Source organism: Schistocerca americana, chromosome 3, assembly GCF_021461395.2.
Source record: "Schistocerca americana isolate TAMUIC-IGC-003095 chromosome 3, iqSchAmer2.1, whole genome shotgun sequence".
Classification (NCBI taxonomy): Eukaryota; Metazoa; Arthropoda; class Insecta; order Orthoptera; family Acrididae; genus Schistocerca; species Schistocerca americana.
The window spans coordinates 318,175,163-318,193,837 of record NC_060121.1 but is presented as its reverse complement, the minus strand read 5'-3'; positions in this window follow the sequence as shown (position 1 = coordinate 318,193,837).

Below are 18,675 nucleotides of genomic sequence, written 5' to 3'. Positions count from 1 at the left end.
GTGACATTTTGCTAACTGATGTATACCCAACTTTTATAATGTTTTTCTATTTTCATTTTTTAAATAAATAAAATTTCCTTTAAAGTCTTAATTTGTTGATGTACCATAAATTTTGAACTCTGTTCTCCAAAAATTTAGTACCTTATACGAACTAATATGTACGTACTCATTACATCTGTATTTGCACAGTGTATATTTGAACACACAGAATGATATTTTCCAAAATATATATACTAGAAAGTTTATTATCATCTATTTTTCATTCATGGGCACTATGAAGTACAATTCCAAAGTTGTTACTGGAAAATTCTTAGTTTTACCGTTCTTGTGCAGTAGAGGGTTAGGGCTAGCTGCCATTCATCACACCAGCTGGAAACTATGTCTAAGTCGCCTTGTATCGTCCAACAGTTACTCGACTTCGACCCTTATCGTACACCACGGCATCATCAGTAAACAACCGCAGATTTCTGCCCACCCTATCCGCTAAATCAACTGTGCATATGGTGAACAACAGGGGGCCTATCACACTTCCCTGGGACACTCCTGATGATACCTTCGTCTCATGAACACTCGCTGTCGGGGACAACATACTGACTTTTATTATTTAAGACGTATTCGAGCCACTCGCATATCTGTGAACTTATTCCATATGCCTGTACCTTCATTAACAGCCTGCAATGTGGCACCATGTCAAATGCATACGGAAATCTAGAATCTGCCTGTTGCCCTTCATCCATAGATCGCAGTATATCATGTAAGAAAAGGGCAAGCTGAGATTTGCATGAGCATGGAGAGCTGCATCAAACCAGTCTCAGGACAGAAGACCACAACAACAACAATGCTTTCTAAAACCATGCTGTTTCGTGGACATAAGCTTCTCAATGTCAAGTAAGTTTATTGTATTCGAACTGAGAATATGTTCAAGGATTCTGCAGCTAACAGAAGTTAAGGATATTAGTCTGTAATCTTGTGGGTCAATTCTTTTACCCTTCTTATATACTGAAGTCACCTACGTTTTTTCCGGTCGCTTGGAACTTTGTGCTGGGCGAGGGGTTCACGATACATGCAAGTTAGGTAGGGGGCCAATGCTGTAGAATACTCTTTGTAAAACGGAAATGGAATTCCATGCCGACCTGGTGATTTATTTGCTTTTAAATCTTTCAGTTTGTCTACGCCAGTTATGCTTGCTTATTGTGTCGTCTACGCGGGAGTCTATCCGATGGTCGAATGACGATATGCTTGTACGATTCTCCTGTGTGAACGATTTCTTGAACGTGAAATTTAAAACTTCAGCTTTCGTTTTGCTATCTTCAACTGCTATACCAGACTGGTCAACAAGGGACTGAATTGGAGGCTCAGATCAGCTTAGCGATTTTACACAAGACTAGAATTTTCTCGGGTTCTCTGTCAGATCTTTTGCTAAGGGCAGAGGGGATGTATGCTTCGCGCGTAGGTCTTTTAAAGGCGCACGAATCTACTAACCTTTGCCTTTCGTCATTTGGGCGTTCGCTTTTGAACCGAGAGTGCAACAGTTTCTGGTTCGTCAGCATCCTCCGAATTTCGTTATTAAACCATGGTGGGGCTTTTCATTCCTTTATTCACTTACTTGGCACATAACTCTTCAGACCAAGATTTACATTCTGTTTAATTCTTGCCCATAATTTCTCTACATCCATCTTGCTGTTACTAAGTGATTCTATTTCACAGTCTAAGCGTGCTCCTAATAACCGCTTATCTGCTCTGGCTAACACAAACACTCTCCTAGCCTCCTTGACTGATTTATTAACTTTCGTAATCGTAGTTGCGATAATGACATCATGATCGCTAATGCCCGTTTCTATACTGACATTGTCGATAAGGTCTGGCCTATTTGTAGCTACCAGCTCTATGGTACTTCCATTACGTGTGGGCTGCCGAGCTAGCTGCTCAAGACAGTTTTCAGAAAACACGTTCAAAAATATTTCACATGGCTGTCCGTCTGTACCTACCCCGCAACGAATCTATAGACATCCAACTCTATACTCGGTAGGTTAAAGTCGTCTCCAACTAGTATTGCAAGGTCTGGGTATTTACGCGCTATTGACTGCAGACCTTCTTCGAATGGCTCTAGAACTGTCACAACAGAATCAGGTGGCCGGCAAAAGCATCCAACAATTAGCTTGATTTCACCTAACCTGTTATACGCGACCAGATCGACCTCAAAACTGACAATATTTTTAGCAACTGCAATGAACACCCCCCCCCCCCCCCCCCCCCTATGGTCTCTAATCGGTCTTTCTGACATACGTTCTACGATTTGCTATATACCTCAGAGCTTTCCTCTTTGGGTTTCAGCTAAATCTCGGTCCCAAGAGTAATATGAGAGCGATAACGTCCCTTGAGGGCAGTAAATTTGGGCACATTGTTACGAATACTTTGACGATTTACTGATAAAAGTTTGACAGTCGAAGTGTCTTTACTATGGACGCAGTCTGACTTCCCTTGCTGCGTATCGACTGGCAAATGATCATCAAACCACCTCAAACTACTACATAGTCTAAAAAATCCGGATATGCGCTCCATGTAGTCTGCTACCTAGGTATCTGCTTCCTCTGTATAGTGCACCCCTGACCTGTCAAGGAGAGTGCCACTAACCCCCCACACGATAATGCAGGTCTATCTGCAGCCAAGACCGTCACAGAGTCGACGAAGCCTTTGGTTGAGACCCTCTATTCAGCTTCAAGGACCCTGGTCAACTCTGGGAACAATTGTGCAAATTGCGAGCTCTGTCAATCGACTTCAGCCACAACTTGCAGACGATTGCACCCTGCACGCTCGATAGCCACCGGCAAGGCCGCCTCCAGATCTCGGATGAGGCCCCCCGACAGACATACCGATAGCATATTGGCTTTCTTTCCAACCCTGAACACTAGTTGTCTAAGGGGCACCATAAAACGCCTGGCATTGGAACTCCCAATAGCTCTTAAATCTCCCCCCCCCCCCACCCCCCGTGTGCCTGCTCGCACTAAAGAGTGACCACCTGTCCATTCACAGGGTGAATGGGTGAGACCGGACGGTCAGTCTCCACATTGGCCCCTCCGCCCTCCGCCTTGAACGACATGAACGCGTTACCACCCCCTACTCACCCTGTTGTGATGGTGGATCCATCACGTTGGGTCCACTAGGTGCTTCGAAAGCAGAGCCTGTGGGCAAAACAAGTGACACCTGACGTGTCCCATGTGACGAGCCAGATTATCTACCACCGCTGCGTCCCAAGGCAGCAGTCTGAAGGTGATTGACCTTAGTAAAAAGTACATTCGGCTATACGCGAACTGGGTTAGGAACCGCGTGTCGACCTCCAAGTGCGGTATTTTTACTTCACTCTGCACATATTAAGATAATGCAAGACTGCATGTTGCCCGTGCTCTGCTGACCTGCCTCGGTATATTAAATGTTCAACTATTGACCGCGTGAGCACGTTCTCCACATCTCTTACCATCGGAAACATTTGGCCTTGGGCTGTCAAGAGACTGGCATGCTTCCACTCGTCAGCCACTGTGATTGATGAACTCTGACCTAGAGTTGAAACAGCATTGACTGACATTCCCGTATCTGTCATCAAGGTCAGTTCTACTCGATACCCAGTCGCTTTTGACCCGTAATATCTACTATAGCTGGCAGTTCTCTGTATGCACTCTACGTACCCTCAAATCTCCAACAAATTCAATAACGTATCTTACTATATTGCATACTCACAATAAGGAAAATTTTTATCGCTGGCAGTGTACAGTCTGACGGCTGTTTTCTCCGTTTTACTATCATGGAAACAAACGTCTTGGAAAAACAGTTGTATCACCGCTAGTCTGACTCACAGAATATTCGAAGCGCCATACAGTGTAGTAGCGTGAACTTAGTACACAAGAGGAACACGTGTGGCCCTCAGAGGTCACATGTAACTGCAATCTAAAGACTGACCACATGCGTAAACACGAGGGTGCGCTGCACAGTTTAAATAAGTAATATATCAGTCGTGTGAAAGTAGAGGTATAAAAGTAACCTGTCATTTTGTTTTGTGAAACTAAGGTAACAGTAAGGCCATGTTGTTACATACGCACTACTGCAAAAATTAATTCTCTGGAGGGCTGATAATTGTATCAGATTTATTTTTGAGCTATATAAGATAGAGACAGAAATTAATTTAAGACTAGAGAAGGATGAAACAATTAACTTTCATGTGTACCAAGACGATATAATAGTTAATTAAGCACGATCAAGCTCTTCATTAGTTTGTTTAATCTAAATTGGACTAGAGATTATTTTGGTGTCAAAGAAAAATTAAATGAAATCTGGGAGTGTTATTGATCATGCCATGGTGTGCAGTAGTTTCGGTGTTCCTGGACTGTAGCCAAGGAAAAATCACTGTTGATCTGTCGGGAGAACTTTTAACTAGTATTTTTACTAAATGAAAGAATGGATTTTGGTTTTAAGCGAGATCTTAAGGAAGGATTTAGATGTTCCGTTGACAACTGGAAAATTTGCAGGTTTGTTTGCACTAAGATAATACGTACAAAATACATTCTAATATGTAAAATGGTGCAAACACATTAGAAATTCTCAGGATAACATGTGCAAGTGTTAGGGAAACACGCATAATATATGATGGGTCTTCAATAAGTAATGCGGCATATTCTTTTCAGAAATCATGTTGGTTTTACTCATTATTCCAGTACACTACATTACTACCTACATTCTTGGCTACAGAACCCTATTTTTCAATATAATCTCCCTTCAGTGTAACAGCCTTACGTTACCTTCCTGGGAGGGCCTACATGGTGCGCTCTACTGGTCGACGTCAGAGTCAATGTCTTGTTGCATCAGTAACCTCCTGATCAACCACGTACTACTTCACGCGAAGTGCACCGTTCAATAGGTCAAATTGATGGAAGTCGGAAGATGGGAGATCAGAGCTACAAACTGGCTGAGGGAGAACGGTTCAATAAGTTTGGTGAGCTCCTTTCGGGTGCGCAGACGTGTGAGGGGTGTTGCGTTGTCATGGAGAAGGAAAGCTCGTGCGTATTTTGATGGCGACGAACACGCTGAAGTCATTTCTTCAGTTTCCTGATGGTAGCACAATGCAGTTCACAGTTGATCGATTTACCATGACGGAGGACATCAAGCAGAAGGCCGGACTCCCAGAAGACCATAGCCCTGAATTTACCAGCTGAGTCTGGGGCTTTGAACTTCGTCTTCGGAGGACAGGTGGTGTGGTGGCACTCTCTGGATTGTCGTCTTGTTTCCGGTTCGAAGTGATGAACCCATGTTTCATCGCTTGTGACGGTTCGACACAAAATTGTCACGATCAGCCTCCTAACGCGCGAGGAATTCCGCACATATGGTCCTTCGTTGCTCTTTATGGTCTTCTGTTAGGTGACGAGGAACTCAGCGAGAACACACTTTGGCCGGTCGGTGTGACCGAGCGGTTCTAGGCGCTACAGTCTGGAAACGCGTGACCGCTACGGTCGCAGGTTCGAATCCTGCCTCGGGCATAGGCGTGTGTGATGTCCTTAGGTTAGTTAGGTTTAAGTAGTTCTAAGTTCTAGGGGACTGATGACCTCAGAAGTTAAGTCCCATAGTGCTCAGAGCCATCTGAACCATTTTTTTGAGAACATACTTTGGGATACTCCGGCTGGTGGACGAGTGTGTCACCACTACCAACAGAGACGTCAAGTTGCACAGCGAGGTGTTTGATTACGATATATCAGTCTCCTCCAGTGAGAGTGTATGCACGTTCGTTCCAACACTACAGAAGTCAGCTGTGTCCGGTCAATAGGCACGCGGAAGATCGGATAGGTTTGCGCGAGCTTATTGCGAAGATGACTGACGCCTCGCTGAACGACTCATCGTGTTTTTGTGAACCGCCAGATCTCTGTAGCCATTCTGCAAGTGCCTATGGATATTTGCTATGTTCTGGTTTTCGGCCAACAGGAACCATGACAGCTCTCTGTCCGTTTATGAATTTATTTATTTCATCCGAAATTGGCAGAGAATAGAAATGTTTTGGTTTACTTATTGAACTACAATACGTAGAAAACCTAGAGAAATGATTAAGAAGGGATGTCCAAGAATGGAGAGCTCGTATTTGAAAGTGTTGGGGTGTAGCCTACCTATTGTTCGATCAACGCACCGATTGAGCAATGATGGAAATAAAACCAGGGTTCAGGAGTAGGATTAAAATTCACTGTGAAAGGATATCAATAATAAGATTCGCAAATCACATAACTATCCTCAGTGGAAGTGAGAAAGGATTGCGCGACCTGTTGAATCGAAGAAACAATCTAATGAGCGCAGACTATGGATTTAGGGTAAAGCGAAGAAGAATGAAAGTAATGAAAGGACCACGAAGTAGAAGTGAAGGAATTGTACTACCTCGGAAGCAAAGTAATGCGTGACTGTCGAAGGAAGGATGCACTGGAAAAGAGGGCATTCCTGGCTAAAAGAAATCTCTTAGTGTCGAACATCGTCCTTAATTTGAGGAAGAAGCTTCTGGAGTTGTACATCTGAAGGAAAGCATTTTATAGCAGGGAAGCATGGGCTGTGGGGAAAACCAGAAAGGAAGGGAGAAGTGTGAGTGTTGTAGAAAGGTGCCAGAAACAGACTGGAATAACTGACGAAGTTCTCCACATAAACAGTGAGAAGACGAACGAACATGTGGTAAACGTTTACAAATAAAACGAACGGGGTGATAGGATGTGTGTTAAGGTGTCAAGGAATAAGTTCCACGAAACTTGAGGGATATGTAGCGGGTAAAATTTTAGAACACCACAGAGGTTGGAATATATCCGATAAACAACAGAGGACACTGGGTGCAATGGCTACTCTAAAACGTAGACAAAGGCACAAGAGAAGAGTAATAGGTGGACAAATGAAACCAGTCAAGAAACTGATGACCATTAAAGCTATATAACACTGCTGTTAGTAACTGTGGAAGTTTTCTGGGATGTTACTGAAGAAGACACATTGCAATGAACAGCAGCTTGCAAACGTAATACATTTCCTTTGGCACAGACTGAAATATGTGCATTAATACTCCAATCACTGCTGTGTCTGAATTTAAAGTAAGTCTGTGCCATTAAGTGACCACCGACGTCACAGAGTGATACTGAAACCCAATCACTGTTTAAGTAAGCAGTCCATTGAGTGGATGTTTCCAGTTCTGAAGTTTAGTTGAAGTGGCACAGAGAGACAGAAATCATTACCTGTCGCTATTTTGGAACGTTTTAGCGTGGTTTTCAAGAAACAAAACATACTTTCCAACCTGATTCTTACTGCAGATTATGTTAACCATGACTGGGGTTTGATACTGTATTCCGATCCAATTTTAACGAACTTAGATTTCTGTTCAACCCTCTGAATCACTCTGAGAAAGGCTCCACAAATATCTTCGACGGTAAGCCATAAACTTTAATTTATTACCTTTCAAAATTTAAGTTAGCTAGTTAGTTTCATGGACCATTTGCACAATAAATCGTAATGATGTGGAATGAGTCACTTTACGTAGATATCGCAAATTAATTTTTAAATATTGCAACATGCTAAACATTTCCAAAGTTAATTTATCTGTTCTTTTTAATACACAGATGTGAGTTAATAATTCCAGTCCACCATCTTTTACACATCACAGTGATAGAAATACTTCTACAATACAGAAGGAGTTGTCAAGGAAAAACTTTTTCTGCTGGTTTTAAAATTATACTTTGCTCTCTGTCGGGCCACTTTACATCAATGGGTAGATTATCGAGAGTTTTAGTTGCAGCGTTCCGCATCCCTTATTGTTGTAAAGACAACCTTAATACGGAGTAATGAATGTCATTTTTCCTTCTTTGATTGTAATTATGTACATCATTGCTCCTATTGAACTGCACTGGATGATTTACAAAAATCTTCACGAGGAGCGGTAGTCATAGTGCCCAATTCCTTAAACAGATGTCAACAAGATGATCGTGGATGTGCATCACATATTACTTTTACAGCACGTTTTTGAGCAATGAAGACTTTCCTTCTTAAGGATGAGTTAAGCCAGAACATTGTTCCCTAAGACATTGCTGAATGAAAATATGCATAATATGTCAACTTACTGATTTCTCTCTCCCCAAGATTTTCAATGATTCTAAGTGCAAATGTGGCTGAACTAAGTTGTTTTAGGAGCTCCAAAATATGCGTTTTCCATTTAAAATTCTCGTCTTTATGTACACCTAATAATGTTGAAGTTTCTACCCTATTTATTATTTCCTCACCATGTGTTACACATATCATTGGTGTAGTATCCCTAGACGTGCAGAACTGAATATTTTGTCTCTTTTTAAAAATAAGTGTGAGATCATTCGCAGAATACCAATCAATAATTGTTATAAACATTATTTACTTTTTCTTGTGTTTCTGTGTGTGTAGGGTTGGGTTGGGTTGGGTTGTTTGGGGGGTTGGGTTGTTTTTGAGGAAGTAGACCAGACAGCGAGGTCATCGATCTCATCAGATTAGGGAAGGAAGTCGGCCGTGCCCTTTCAGGGGAACCATCCCGGCATTTGCCTGGAGTGATTTAGGGAAATCACGGAGAACCTAAATCAGGATGGCCAGACGCGGGATTGAACCGACGTCCTCCCGAATGCGAGTCCATTGTGCTAACCACTGCGCCACCTCGCTCGGTGTATGTATTCTTGCTTCGATTACTGGGATCATGTACAAAAAGAACTAAGTCTGCTTTTTATGTATCCGACAGAAGATCGTTTACATATATAAGGAACATCAATGGGTCAAGACTAAGGCTTGGGGAACCCCATACGTGACTTCTTCGCAGTTACAACAATATCTTCGGACTACATTGGTTGAATTACTAATTGCAACTTTCTGCATGCCTTCGGTTAGATATGACATTATCCATTGGTTGGTTATATCATCACGTCCATAAAACTGCAGTTTGCTCAAGTAATTAATATCAGTATTTTTAAGGGTACTTAAATTTTTTCTTCGTAGTATCTTTGCAATCCTGGTACACACTGACATCCCTGCACCGTAGTAGTAGAGAAGGTCGCTTGAGGAGTAAAATAAATAAATGACGCAGCCCACCAAGAAAGTGGAGTCTCTTACGATAGTTCCTTTTCTAAATTTTAAGGGGAACAACGCTGCAAAAGTCCATACTGAGTTGATGGAAGTGTACGGCAACAAAGCACCATCATATGGGACAGTGGATAGGTGGTAGTCACGCTTCTACTGTGAAGTCTGAGTAAAAAATTACGAAGTGTCAGGTCATCCCTCTATGAAGAACCAGGGATCACAGGAAGTGTGGAGGTCCTGGAGCTCCAAGACGGGTGCATCACCATCGAGGCGACTGTGGAAAGAGAGAAAATGTCATGGTTCTATTTTCATCACCTTGGGTGACATTTTGAACATGGTAAGGTCTCGCCATCCTCTGGGTACCACGTCTGCATACATCCGTTCAAAAAAAAAAACACGCCGAACAAAGCCAGAAACGCAAATGCCATTTCGTGAAAATCCAGATGACTTCCTTAGCTACCGAATCACCACGGACAAGCCGGCCGGAGTGGCCGAGCGGTTCTAGGCGCTACAGTCTGGAACTGCGCGACCGCTACGGTCGCAGGTTCGAATCCTGCCTCGGGTTTGGATGTGTGTGATGTCCTTAGGTTAGTTAGGTTTAAGTAGTTCTAAGTCCTAGGGGACTGATAACCTCAGCAGTTAAGTCCCATAGTGCTCAGAGCCATTTGAACCATTTGAACCACGGACACGTGCGAGATGTACCACTCTGAACTCAAGACAAAGGGGCAAAGCAAGCAGTGGAAACACGTATATGGATTCACCACCGACGAAAGATGAGAAGTACCGGGTGGTTATACGAGGGACGTTTAATAGGTAAGGCAACACATTGTTTTTCTTGGTCAGTTTCTGCTGAAACGTGGAGGAATTTGTTGTGCGACATAGTGGAATATTCTCGCTTCAGTACTATGGTTTCATGAAGTCGCGGCGCTATAGGTTGGTTTCAAACTGGCCTCTGTAACGGAAATGCGTTCCAAGCAGCGAGTTATCATTTTCTTTTGACGGAAAACCAGAGCACTGAGCAATATAGGAATTCATAGGCGTCTGCAGAATGTTTAAGGGGACATGGCAGAACAAAAGCACGGGAAGTCATTGGGCGAGGCTTCTGTCATCATCGCAACAAAGTCACGCAAACCTATCCGATCTCCCGCGTGCGGGCCGGCAGCACACACACACTTAGGAAGCTGAAGAAACGACTTCAGCTTATTCGTCGCCATAAAAATGCAAACGAACTTCTCCGTGACACAGCAAGGGCTCACAGCAACTTCATTGAAGTATTCGGCTGGATCTCGCGCCTTCCGACTTCCATCTGTTTGGCCCAATGAAGGATGCACTCCGCGGGAAGCAGTACGTGGATGATGGAGAGGTCATTGACGCAGCAAGAAATTGGCTCTGACGTCGACCAGTGGATGGGGTAAGGCCGTTGCATTGAATGAAGATTGTGCTGAAAAATAGGGTTTGTAGCCAAAAGAGTGGGGAATAATATGGTGTACTGTGATACTAAATAAAGCTAAGCTGATTTCAGAAAAAATGTGTTGCATTACTTCATGAAAGTCCCTCGCGATAAGAGTGCAGCAACTCACAGGGGTCCATTATGGTCTGTAATTATCGCGCGGCAGTAAAACTTGGTAGATATATTAATGCGCAACCGATTTACGCCGGAAAAAAATAAATTCCAGTTTCGGCTACCAGATGCAAATATGGCACTGTGAGTGAGGTGAAACAAGTGAGAAAGGCATAATGTTGATGTTGTGAATTGCGGCTTACACAGCGTGTTCAGTATGGGCACTAGAGACATCCCGAGATGGTGTACAGCGCCACATTTGTATCTGGTAGCCAAAATCGAAACTAACTTTTTTTCCAGTGTAAATAGGTTCCGCATTAACGCACTAGAATATCTACAAGTTTTCCTACCATACGATAATTAGAGCACATACTGGGCCTCTGTGAGTAGTTGGACTTTAATTATAACCGGCCAGTGCTAAGCAACATACAGCAAGGTATACTGGTGTAAGGAGTGTGTCAGAACTCTTCATTACATTGATTAAATATTCCATTGAGAATCGAAAACCAAATAGCTAATTTAAGGCTATTCTTTGCATTGTGTAAGACTGGAAATAAATGAGCACTCAGATATCGATAGTAACAATCTGAGGGCGAAACTTGGGAGCGCGATTCTAAGCATTGTTGTGAGACGAGTCGGTAGTGTTGGTCGAGAGTTCGGAGACACAAGACGTGTCACGCTGCCCTCACGTCAGTGATTGCAGATCTTACCACACTCAGGGCCTCATTTCATTCATACGACCAGGAGAGATTTAAATGGCTTAGTTAAGCTTGACGATGGAATTCAAGGTAAAATTCGCAAGCATAGCGTAAAGCGCAATTCTAGGGTTAGGATTGTGATTGTTAGTCCGAGTCTGCAATAAACCCATGTCAGGTTGTCAGTTAAAATAATAATAATAACAACAATAATAATAATACTTATTATTATTATTATTAATATTAATATTATTATTCTCTGCATCCAATTCATAAATATGCTGTGGTTATTAAATGTTAATGTAACTTTGAAATGTAAGTCACTTGTTAATCTGGCACTCAGGCATTATTCATATTTCTGTCATTGTCAGGCATTTCCTCGTTATTAATACTTAATACTTGTCAAACCATTATTGGTCGTGATGATTTCCGAAGTTTTCAAATAGATTTAACTTATGAAATCCCTTCTCACAAGTTATTTAGTAATTAACAGGACCCAAGCAAACTCCAGTTTATTAAATTCATTCCTAATAAAAACAAGCTTTAGCCGCTGCTGCTGCTAGTTGCTGTAAACCACTTGCAAAAAGGCAGTCATCTAAACAGGTGAGTGCAAAACTTACGGCCGAAACAGAGACACTGACACACCACAACATGTCATATACTCTAAGCCATTAAATTCATCTGCACAAGTCAGTAACACCTGTCAATTCTTATTCAAAAACGCAGTCAGATCGCTTAGGTATTCATGATTAGAGCTTCAGTTGTTCCTGTAGTTTTTCATATTCAAATGTTAGTTTTAACATGTTAACAGAATCTTCCATCGGTTCTTGGTAGAACAACATTATAATAAATGAAAATCACCAGTTTGCTTTTGTTCTACAATATTACTTTTATTGTTAACCGGTTTTCGGCTTACAAGGCCATCTTCAGACATTTAGTGAGTATTATCACCAAAGAAGTTAAATGTTTGCAAACAACATTGGAAGAGAAGTAACACATCTAGACTGAAGTAGAAACATACAGTAAGTAACATCTTTGCAATGGAGTAGACAGGAAAACCTTTAGCATAGGAATAGCATGCCTACATAACAGTTTCTATTAATAAACAAAACTAATAAAATAAAATAAAATTAGTACTAGGCAGGGCTACATCAGGAGGTATGAAACATGGAGAATGATACACAAACCAATTAAAAGAAGAGACAATTATCAGAATACGTAAGGGACTTAAGCAATATCAATAAGATAAACAGAAATAAATAAATGGAGGAAAATGGAGGTGTTCGAGGGAACCTACAGTTCGAGAGTGTGGTGGTACTGCATTTTAACATTAACATTATAATCAAAGCAGTGGCTGTGTAACAGTTTTCATTAAATAAATGAGCAAAGTAAAATATGAACAGTATTTGATGAGACAACTACAAGGGGTGTTAAACATGGACAGCAATACAAGTACCAGTTAAAAGAAAGCATTAACTATTGAAACTACAGTTTATGTGTTAGTTTTAAGCCTTTTATGTAACGATCTGTTGAGGGCTTAAATGACAGTGAAACTGACACTCATACAACATGCACACAGTGTTATGTAGGTTGCTTATCGAGTCCGTTTCCACAGACAAACATAGGCTATATTTGTTGTAGGTATGATATTTGTTGTAGGTACGTTATACAGGAATTTCCATAATGTGGCAATCACAGATGATGCTCGTAACTGTCAGTTCATCTCAGGAGCATACTACCGAAATCTGTACGAATGTACCCAGAGGCTGTCAAGATAAAGCGTCATTGGAAGCTGACGAAGGCGGTATTTTTGCTACATTATAACGCCCCAGTTCATTCCACACAGGACACCTCACACGTGCTGCTTCTTTGGGCGATAAAAGTTTTGCTCATTCTCCATACTCTCCTGACATGGCACACAATGAATTCTGCCTCTTTCATCCGATGAAGAAACCACTGCATGGCAGGAATCTGCAGACTGACGAAGAGGTAGGTTTCTAAGTGAAACATTTCCTGAACAGCAAAAATGTAGACTTGTGCAACCAAGAGCTTCGCTAAGACATCCATCGTTGGCTAAAACATGTCACACTGAAGGGAGAATATGTAGAGAAGGGCCAACACTGTCACCAAATTTCTTGGACACAGCGTGATTTTTTCGAGGTGATAGGAGGAGCGTCCAGTAAGCAATGCAACACATTTGTTGTCCGAAAGCAAGTTTGTTTTATTCATTGTTATTCCTCACTCTTCTGGCTATAAAACCCTATTTTTCAACGTAACCTCCATTCAATGCGACGGCCTTACGTTACCGTATGTGAGAGTCTGTATTCTCGCGTGATACAATGAAATTTTGCGAGCTCCTCTAGAGAACGCAGACTTGTGTAAGGTCTTGTGATTTCCTGGAAAAGGATAAAACTGTTTGCAATTTATTATTTTATTTATTTATTCATTCTTTTTTTGTGACGAAGCGGCTGAAGTCGTTTCTTCGGGTACATAACACATTTCCGATTTGATTGTTGTGCCGTGACGGGGGACCGCAAACAGAATTACCACTTAAGAGTCCCTGAACGGCTGTCGCCATGGATTCACTGGCTGAGGGTGTAGCTTTTAACTTTGTCTGCGGAGGAGAGGCAGTGTAGCTCCACAGATTGCCGTTTTGTTTCCGGTTCGCAGTGATGAAACCATGATTTTCCGGTTCGCAGTGATGAAACCATGATTTTCGACAAAAAATTGACACTATCACCCTGGTAAACTCTCTATCAATTCCGCACAGACGGCTCCTCGTTGCTCTTTACAGTCTTCCGTTAGGTGGCGAGGAACACAGCGGGCACAAAAGTTGAATACCCCAACTGGTGGGGGAGTGTACCAGCACTGCCGACTGAAACGTCAAGTTGTGCAGCGAAGCGATCATCTCGAAAGAGGGTATCAGTGACAGCTCTTTGCTTGCAACCCATCTCTGATACAAACGCCTCTTTGAAGGCCACGTGTACGTTCATCAAGAATATTGACTGGCGTATTGTGACGAGCCAGTTTCTCGGCCGCCACTGACCAGACGTTTCCAATTGCTGAGAGATCTGGTGAATGTGCTGGCCAGGGCAGCAGTCGAACATTTTCTGTATCCAGAAAGGTCCGTACAGGACCTGCAACATGCGGTCGTGCATTATCCTGCTGAAATGTAGGATATCGCAGGGATCGAATGAAGGGTAGAGCCACGGGTCGTAACACATCTAAAATGTAACGTTAAGTGTTCAAAGTGCCGTCAATGTGAACAAGAGGTGACCGACACGTGTAACCAATGGCACCCCATACCATCACGCCGGGTGATACGCCAGTATGGCGATGACGAATACACGCTACCAATGAACGCTCACCGCGATGTCGCCAAACACGGATTCGACCACCATGATGCTGTAAACAGAACCTGAATTCATCCGAAAAAATGATGTTTTGCCATTTGTGCACCCAGGTTCGTCGTTGAGTACACCATCGCAGGCGCTCATGTCTGTGATGCAGCGTAAAGGCTAACCGCAGCCATGGTCTCCGAGCTGATAGTCCATTCTGCTGCAAACGTCGTCGAACTGTTCGTGCAGATGGTTGTCTTGCAAACATGCCCATCTGTTGCTCAGGGATCGAGACGTGGCTGCACGATCCGTTACAGCCATGCGGATGTCTGTCATCTCGACTGTTAGTGGTACGAGGCCGTTGGGATCCATCACGGCGTTCCGTATTACCCTCCTGAACCCACTGATTCCATGTTCTGCTAACAGTCATTGGATCTCGACCAACGCGAGGAGCAATGTCACGATACGATAAACCGCATTCGCGATAGGCTGCAATACGACCTTTATCAAAGTCGGAAACTTGATGGTACGCATTTGTGCTCCTTACACGAGGCATCACAACAACGTTTCACGAGGCAACGCCGGTCAACTGCTGTTTGTGTATGAGAAATCGGTTGGAAACTTCCCTCATGTCAGCACGCTGTAGGTGTCGCCACCGGCGCCAACCTTGTGTGAATGCTCTGAAAAGCTAATCATTTGAATATCACAGCATCTTCTTCCTGTCGGTTAAATTTCGCGTCTGTAGCACGTCATCGTCGTGGTGTAGCAATTTTGACGGCCAGTAGTGTAATTTGCTGCCCCTCATAACTGAAACTTGTATCTGTGTGAGTTGCGACTTTTACCTTCATTCACATCACACATAATAAAAAATAGGTACGCCGAAAGCTGTTTTCGTTTTATATGCACGCATCAATATATCCTAAGAGCTTGTATTTTAACGATTTTCTCCATTGTGATCCGTATGTCACATCAATCCGTTAGCTCTACGAACTCACACAAGGCACTCGCAGGGATCCTTAGAGTTAAGCCAGACTTGCAACATTACGACTTGCGACCGCCATGTGACAAAGTTGCATTTGATTCATGTTGTTGAGGCATTCCGCTGTGGCTGTGCTGTGTTCATTTCTTGATGCAATTTCAAGTAAACTGCTTGAGGACCATTAATTTTCCTTAATATCATACAACAAAGAACTGTCCCGCTTAGAACTCACGGTGAAACCACAAATGTCACAAATAAGTTATTTGCAGCGGGCTGCCTCACTGACAAACCCTAGTCAGTACACATGAATCTGGTGTGATACTGTATATCAGTGTCGTCAAAAACGTAGGTCGTTTCATATATGTACAGGGTGCTATCTGAACAAAATATCTGGACATCTGTTAATAGATATTAACATGAGCTATGTCCAACCTTCGACTTATGGCAGCTACAACTCTGTTGAGATGTTTACTTCACAAGACCCGCCAAACTGCCGTATATTTTCATAACTTATTTTGTTTAGACGACTAATTTTGACACCTCACTAATGCCATATTCAGGCACCTGTATGTTTAAACGAGTATACATGTTGTGTGCAACATTAAGGAAAGTACCTGTGCACATACAGCACTACAAAGACAACTACGTACACATATTGCTTAGCATCGAAACTATTTCGACATTGGAGAGTTTTAACAGAACACGCCAAACAATTCAAAAAACCAAAAATAGGCAAAACACAAACTCCTAAGCACAAACGAGTAAAGCTTGTCTAGTTTTTTTATTCATTTTCTGTCTTTTTGTATTTACAGGGTGTTACAAAAAGGTACGGCCAAACTTTCAGGAAACATTCCTCACACACAAAGAAAGAAAATATGTTGTGCGAACATGTGTCCGGAAACGCTTACTTTCCATGTTACAGCTCATTTTATTACTTCTCTTCAAATCACATTAATCATGGAATGGAAACACACAGCAACAGAACGCACCAGCGTGACTTCAAACACCTTGTTACAGGAAATGTTCAAAATGTCCTCCGTTAGCGAGGATATATGCATCAACCCTCCGTCGCATGGAATCCCTGATGCGCTGATGCAGCCCTCGAGAATGTCGTATTGTATCACAGCCGTCCACAATACGAGCACGAAGAGTCTCTACATTTGGTACCGGGGTTGTGTAGACAAGAGCTTTCAAATGCCCCCATAAATGAAAGTCAAGAGAGTTGAGGTCAGGAGAGCGTGGAGGCCATGGAATTGGTCCGCCTCTACCAATCCATCGGTCATCGAACCTGTTGTTGAGAAGCGTACGAACACTTCGACTGAAATGTGCAGGTGCTCCATCGCGCATGAACCACATGTTGTGTCGTACTTGTAATGGCACATTTCTAGCACCACAGGTAGAGTATCCCGTATGAAATCATGATAACGTGCTCCATTGAGCGTAGGTGGACGAAACTAAAATGAGTTCTAACATGGAAATTAACCGTTTTCGGACACATGTCCACATAATTTCTTTTCTTTATTTGTGTGTGAGGAATGTTTCCTGAAAGTTTGGCCGTACCTTTTTGTGACACCCTGTATATGTATTATTTCCATGTAAAAAAAAACCTACATAATTCTTATAGATGAGAAACTACATTGTTGTTGTTGTTATTGTTGTTGTGGTCTTCTGTCCTGAGACTGGTTTGATGCAGCTCTCCATGCTACTCTATCCTGTGCAAGCTTCTTCATCTCCCAGTACCTACTGCAACCTACATCCTTCTGAATCTGTTTAGTGTATTCATCTCTTAGTCTCCCTCTACGATTTTTACCCTCCACGCTGCCCTCCAATACTAAATTGGTGATCCCTTGATGCCTCAGGACATGTACTACCAACCGATCCCTTCTTCTAGTCAAGTAGTGCCACAAACTTATCTTTTCCCCAATCCTATTCAGTACCTCCTCATTAGTTATGTGATCTACCCATCTAATCTTCAGCATTCTTCTGTAGCACCACATTGCGAAAGCTTCTATTCTCTTGTTGTCCGAACTAGTTATCGTCCATGTTTCACTTCCATACATGGCTACGCTCCAAACAAATGCTTTCAGAAACGACTTCCTGACAAATGTATACTCGATATTAACAAATTTCTCTTCTTCAGAAACGCTTTCCTTGCCATTGCCAGTCTACATTTTATATCCTCTCTACTTCGACCATTATCAGTTATTTTGCTCCCCAAATAGCAAAACTCCTTTACTACTTTAAGTGTCTCATTTCCTATCTAATTCCCTCAGAATCACCTGACTTAATTCGACTACATTCCATTATCCTCGTTTTGATTTTGTTGATGTTCATCTTATATCCTCCTTTCAAGACACTATCCATTCCGTTCAACTTCTCTTCTAAGTCCTTTGCTGGCTCTGACAGAATTACAATGTCATCGGCGATCCTCAAAGTTTTTATTTCTTCTCCATGGGTTTTAATACCTACTCCGAAATTTTCTTTTGTTTCCTTTACTGCTTGCTCAATATACAGATTGAATAACATCGGGGATAGGCTACAAACCTGCCTCACTCCCTTCCCAACCCCTGCTCCCCTTTCATGTCCCTCGACTCTTATAACTGCCATCTGGTTACTGTACAAATTGTAAATAGCCTTTCTCTCCCTGTATTTAACCCCTGTCACCTTCAGAATTCGAAAGAGAGTATTCCAGTCAACATTGTCAAAAGCTTTCTCTAAGTCTGCAAATGCTAGAAACGTAGGTTTGCTTTTCCTTAATCTACCTTCTAAGATAAGTCGTAGGGTCAGTACTGCCTCAAGTGTTCCAAGATTTCTACGGAATCCAAACTGATCTTCTCCGAGGTCGGCTTCTACCAGTTTTTCCATTCGCCTGTAAAGAATTCGCGTTAGTATTTTCCAGCTGTGACTTATTAAACTGATAGTTCGGTAATTTTCACATCTGTCAGTACCTGCTTTGTTTGGGATTGGAATTATTATATTCTTCTTGAAGTCTGAGGGTATTTCGCCTGTCTCATA